The sequence below is a fragment of the Pyrgilauda ruficollis genome, unplaced genomic scaffold, assembly GCF_017590135.1.
Source record: "Pyrgilauda ruficollis isolate IOZ18807 unplaced genomic scaffold, ASM1759013v1 scaffold479, whole genome shotgun sequence".
Classification (NCBI taxonomy): domain Eukaryota; kingdom Metazoa; phylum Chordata; class Aves; order Passeriformes; family Passeridae; genus Pyrgilauda; species Pyrgilauda ruficollis.
The window spans coordinates 1-5,680 of record NW_024526366.1 but is presented as its reverse complement, the minus strand read 5'-3'; the positions used below and the strand labels follow the sequence as shown (position 1 = coordinate 5,680).

The following is a 5,680-nucleotide window of genomic DNA, read 5'->3' as shown; positions in this document are numbered from 1 at the left end:
TCCTAGGATCATGCCCACCTGAAGCCTATTGATGGGGACAAAATGTTGGAGGGACAGCACTGATGCTGTGCCAACACTGTTTAGCAGTAGCCAAAACACTGAGGTTTCATCAACACATTCTAGCTACAAATGCAAAGTATAGTACTAGTGAGGGCTGCTATAGAGAGAATGAACTCCATCTCAGTAACACCCAATACAATCTCCACTCCTTACTCCATACCATTTGCATCATACTCAGATCTCACAGAATTATATATATAGATCAACATCTATCTTCTAATTATTCTATTGTATTTATTTGTCATGACTGAAATCCTTTCTTACCAATGCTTACAACTTAAATTCCATGCTAAAACCATCGACATGCCTAACACATAGAGGCATACATTTTTATTAACTACTGTCACCAGTCCATTCACAGATATTTATTTCCCATTTCATGGGTTTCCTCCATCCCTCCAGATGTTTAAAAACAGGCTGCAACTTGGGATCCAGGCCATCAAGATGGGTGCTCAGGACAGAAAAGGCAGCACACTCCATTGTTCAGCATGAACACCAGCCCTGCCTGGGTCATCATCGAACTCTCCTTGCTCCTTGTGAAATGGTCTCTTCGCTGGTTCATGTCACACCATCAAGTGACTTCCTGCAACATAAAATTTACACACAGATTATTTTTCACCGAAGGTTAAATCTCCTTGAGGCACACACCAGGTCCCCCCATCCTTCTGCATTACCCACCAAGTACACCCAGGTCCTCGGGCAAAGGCAATCCCAATAAAAGGTTTGCCTTTTCCCATGGGAGGAGAATTCCACAACAACTTTCCCAACCACAACTTCCCTTACCTCCTCCCACAGTATGTAGTGGTTTTGTTTGGGCAGGACCAGCACGGTTAGCAGATCTTCTGGTGTTAACCAGACAAGTGGCTTCTGCTAAATTTGCATCCCAATGCTTCCATGCCTGATTGCCTAACCCTCTTGACAGTCCATCATACCTCTCAATCTTTCCAGAGACTTGTGGATGATAAGGGATGTGATATATCCACATGCTTCTTTGCCCAAGAGTTTATGAGGTTATTTCAAAAACAAGCCTCATTGATTCCATTCTTTCTGGGGTACCATGACACCACAAAATGTGTCTCTCAAGGCCTAAGATGGTGTTTCGAGCAATAGCATGGCTTAGAGGGTATTTTTCCAGCCAACCAGTAGTTGCCTCTACCATGATGAGTATGTAAGCTCTTGCCTTGGTGTGTTCATGGCAGTGGTCCAATATAGTCAATTTGCCAGGCCTCACCACCTTTAAAACCCAGCTTGGCCATCTATTCCAAGGAGATTGTACTCGTGTGGCTCACTCGATTGCAGCACATGTTTCACATTCATGGGTGACCTGTGTGATAGCCTCTGTGATCAGATCCACCCCTCGATCACAAGCTCATCTGTAGGTTGCATCTTTTCCTAGATGTCCTGATGCTTCATGGGCCCATCGGGCTGTAAATAGTTCACACTTCTGCTCCCAGTCTAAGTCTACCTGAGCTATTTCCATTTTGGCAGCCTTATCTAGCCGTTCATCGTTGTGATGTTCCTCAGTGGCACGGCATTTGGGCATGTAAACATCTACGTGACATTCCTTCAGAGCCATGCTTTCTATCCGTGCAGTGATGTCCTGCCACAACGCAGCAGCCCAAATGGGTTTACCCTTGCATTGCCAATTGGTCTTCTTCCATTGCTGTAGCCACCTTCATAGGGCATTAGCCACCATCCAGGAGTCACTATAGAGACACAGCACCGGCCACTTTTCTTCTCCTTCAGCGGCCTCAACGACTCGTTGTGTGGGACGCCACACAGCAGCTTTCCACCTCTGATGGTTTCCTACCACAAGGCAGGATCCATCAGTAGAGAGAGCATGGCCTCTTTCATCTTCTGATAACTCATTATATGGTGGTGCTTCTTGGGCATGAGTGACCTTTCAAAGAAATCCTCCTAAATCTCTGCCTTTTTTCATGGATTCTCGGGCAACTGGGTTTCCCCAGTCGAGCTCGTTGTGTGATCAATACTACCACCCACTTACTCCATGTAGCACTGTTTGCACAATGTGTCGAAGGGATGCTTCCTTTGAACATCTAGTGTAGCACAGGAAATTGCAGTGCCAAGAGGAGACGGGCTTCTTTCCCAAAAACATTTGAGGATGCTCAAACCCTCTCATAGGCTGCTAATATTTCTTTTTCAGCTGGAGCGGAGTGGGCCTTCTGATCCTCAATAACCCCGGCTCCAAAACCCTAATGGTCGACCTCGGGTTTCTCTTGATGTTCTTTGCCAGAGGCTCCAAGTGAGACCATGCTACCCAGCTGCAGCGTAGAGTATATTTTGCAGGGCTGGTGCAGTCTGAACAGGCCCAAGAGCTACCGCGCAAGCTATTTCCTCTTTGATCTGCTCAAAGGCCTGTTGTTGCTCAAGGCCCCATTCAGAATGGTTCTTCTTCCGGGTCACTCGATAGAGGGGCCTCACAAGCTGACTATAACCTGGAATATGCATTCTCCAAAACCCCAGGTGGCCTACGAAAGCCGGTGTTTCCATCTTCTTAGCTGGTGAAGACATAGTTGCTATCTTCTTAACCACATCCACAGGCACATGACAGCAGCCATCCTGCCATTTGACGCCCAAGAACTGGATGTCTCGTGCAGGTCCCTTGACCTTGCTTTTCTTTATGGCAAACCCAGCTTTCAGAACATTCTGAGCTATTCTTTTCCCCTTCTCAAACACTTCTTCTGCCTCACTGCCCCACACAATGATGTCGTGAACGCATTGCAGACGTTCAGGGGCATCACCCATCCCCAGTACACTTTGGATCAGTCCATGGGAGATGGTAGGGCTGTGTTTCCATCCCCGGGGCAGTCGATTCCTGGTGTATTGGACACCCCGCCACATGGAAGCAAACTGTGGTCTGCACTCTGCTGCCAAAGGAATTGAGAAAAATGCATTGACAATGCCAAGTGCAGCACACCACCTGGCTGCCTTTGACTCCAGTTCATATTGGAGCTCTAACATGTGCGGTACAGGAGCACTCCGTGGGAGTGTTACTTCATTCAGGCCACGATGGTCTACTGTTAACCTCCACCCTCCATCAGACTTTTGCACTGGCCACATGGGACGACTAAAAGGTGAGTGAGTCTTGCTGATCGCTCCTTGGCTCTCCTTATTCACCTTTTCTTTGACACTTCTGGGGGGCAATTACTGTAGTCATTGTTGTTTGGGTCCCTATCTCAGCCATAGTGTCCTCAAATGCACTTTGGGTCCCTGCCTCAGCCACACTCCTCTGACAGTACTGAACTGCGGCTCAATGGGCATAGGCCAGGCCCCTGTACAGGGCGAGAAGCTGCTGGGTTTTTCATCAGGGTAGGTAAGGCACCCTTCTATCAGGTGACGCATCCATTTGCCAGGGCTCATTGCCCGTTTAGGTGTAATGTCCCAGGCAAGGGGAGGTGATAACCACTCTAGGAACCTGCCCAAATCCTTCCACTCACACTGCCATCCAGGGACCAGCCGCTTCAGGGCACATTTCAATATCTCCTCACCTACGGTTTGTTTTGTCTTACAGCAGGATGGCACCAGATTCCACAAACCCCATAGTAGCCAACAGTATTAGTTAATAGTATTAATCGTATTCAACAGCTTACATGAGGAAGAACAAGGAACACGGGAGCCTGCATTCTAAAACAATGCACATCAATCCCAGATAGGGAGAGGGAGAGGGATTCCCTCATTGTCCCCCGAAAATAGCTCCTCCAGCACAACAAAGCCACCAATGTCACAGCAAAGCGCAGAGCCACTGTTTGTATTAGCATGTTCCCAAACTGAACAAAACAAAGAGATAAGCAGCGTACCCGACAAACTCCATGTCCCCGCACAGGAGCTTGCTACTCAAGAACTGCTATTACTATACCATGCAAGATATATAACTGCCATTGTCGCAGCTCACGTTAGGAACCAAAAAGGACTGGTGTGGGTTTATCCTGGCTAGATGCCAGGTGTTCAGCCAACAACTCTGTCACTCCCCCTTCCCAGCTGGACAGGAGAGATGAAAAACAACTTGCAGATTGAGATAAGGCAGGTTACTAAAGCAAAAGTGAATGCTTGTGCATGAACAAGGAGAGGGGAAAAAAAAAACCACCTTATTGTCTACTTTCGATCAGCAAGCACTTCCTAGCCACTTCCCGGGAAGCAGGGCTTCCGCACACGTAGCAGTTTCTCTGGAAGGTAAACACTGCAAATATGAAATGCCCCCCTTTACCTAGCTTTGATTTCTGGGCTGATGTCATATGGTACGGAATAGTCCTCCGGCCAGTTTGGGTCAGCTGGTCTAGTGGTGTCTCCTCCCAGGATCTTGCCCACCCCCAGCCTACCGATGAGGGACAGAATGTTGGAGAGACAGCGCTGATGCTGTGCCAACACTGCCCAGCAGTAGCCAAAACACTGGGGTGTTATCAACACCTTTCTAGCTACCAGTGCAAAGCACGGTGTGGGAAAATTACCGGGGACCCTGTGGACAGGTAACTGGGGATTCAATTAGAGGAAACTTAGGAGTTATATTAGCATCCTCACAGGAGTTATAACAGTACAGGAATTATAGGGTAAATCACAATTGCTGCTCCCTGGGTGGAATGCAGTTGGCATGACTTGAAACCTATTCCGTGATGATTCCCCATACACACACACACACCTGCTAAGAGGGATGGAATGGAAGGTGGAGCGGAGCGAAGGCCAGGCTCTGCAGAAATCCTTGCAGGGAAGGGAACTCGATGGTACTTTGCAGCTGATAAAACAGCATACCACCTGTCAACCAAGGGAGATAGGGGAAGATGTCTTAGTGCTGAGACAGCAACTGTGGTGAAATCACTCTCCTTAGATGAACTTGCTTCATTAAAGCCTAATAATAATAATAATAATAATAATATTAACGCACACCTCCATCCCAAAGTTACCCACCTCCAAAGTGCGACCATCCCTCACTGGGCATGTGCTCTATATTCTTTCTGACTGTATTTTTAAAAGCAAAGCAAGAGAATTTTACACCAATCAGTAACAAAGGTATGTATGACTAGAGTCACTCAAACTCCACCTAAACACACAGAAATAGTATAAAAATAAGTCAAGAATGGGGAAAAGTTAGGGAAGACTCCATCGTAGCTGCTGGGATCAGTTGATGGGCTGAACCCGTCTTCTCCCCCATGCACATGCCTATTGGATAAGAATCATACTCTATGCATGCTGAACATTTTATTGGGGATTAGAGCTTGTCTGTATATTCCTTCAAATATATTTTTGCAGTCAGACACTATCACCGACAGTCTTCGAACCTTAACCTGTCACAATTTATATTAATAAAGCGTGTTATTCCATAAACTGTTAGTGTGAATCCTTGGCGGACGCTACCAGTCGGCAGCAGCAGGGTAACACAATGGGTAAAGGGGAAGACCTGCTGAGGGGTCTCTCTTACACTGTTGGTGTGTTTCCCTAAGTCACTCGAACCACCCCCTGATCCAGTAGGACTGCTCAGTGAAGGATCCCCCCAATGGGATGCTGACAGACTGGTCGGGCACAACGGTCTCAACTTTCCTAAAAACACAGGCAAATTAACCACTACAGACTGAGTAAATCTCCTGTGAGTGTCTGTCCGAAATCTCCC

General features: G+C 47.2%; 1 long non-coding RNA gene across 1 annotated transcript; it reads right to left on the bottom strand.

The window, feature by feature from the left end:
* Positions 1-375: 375 nt before the first annotated feature.
* On the bottom strand, positions 376-5,671 carry LOC121359868. The gene is made up of 2 exons (XR_005956102.1): positions 4,715-5,671; positions 376-643 (listed from the first exon to the last, which is right to left on the bottom strand). It is a non-coding gene; the product is annotated as an uncharacterized LOC121359868 (long non-coding RNA).
* Positions 5,672-5,680: the final 9 nt, after the last annotated feature.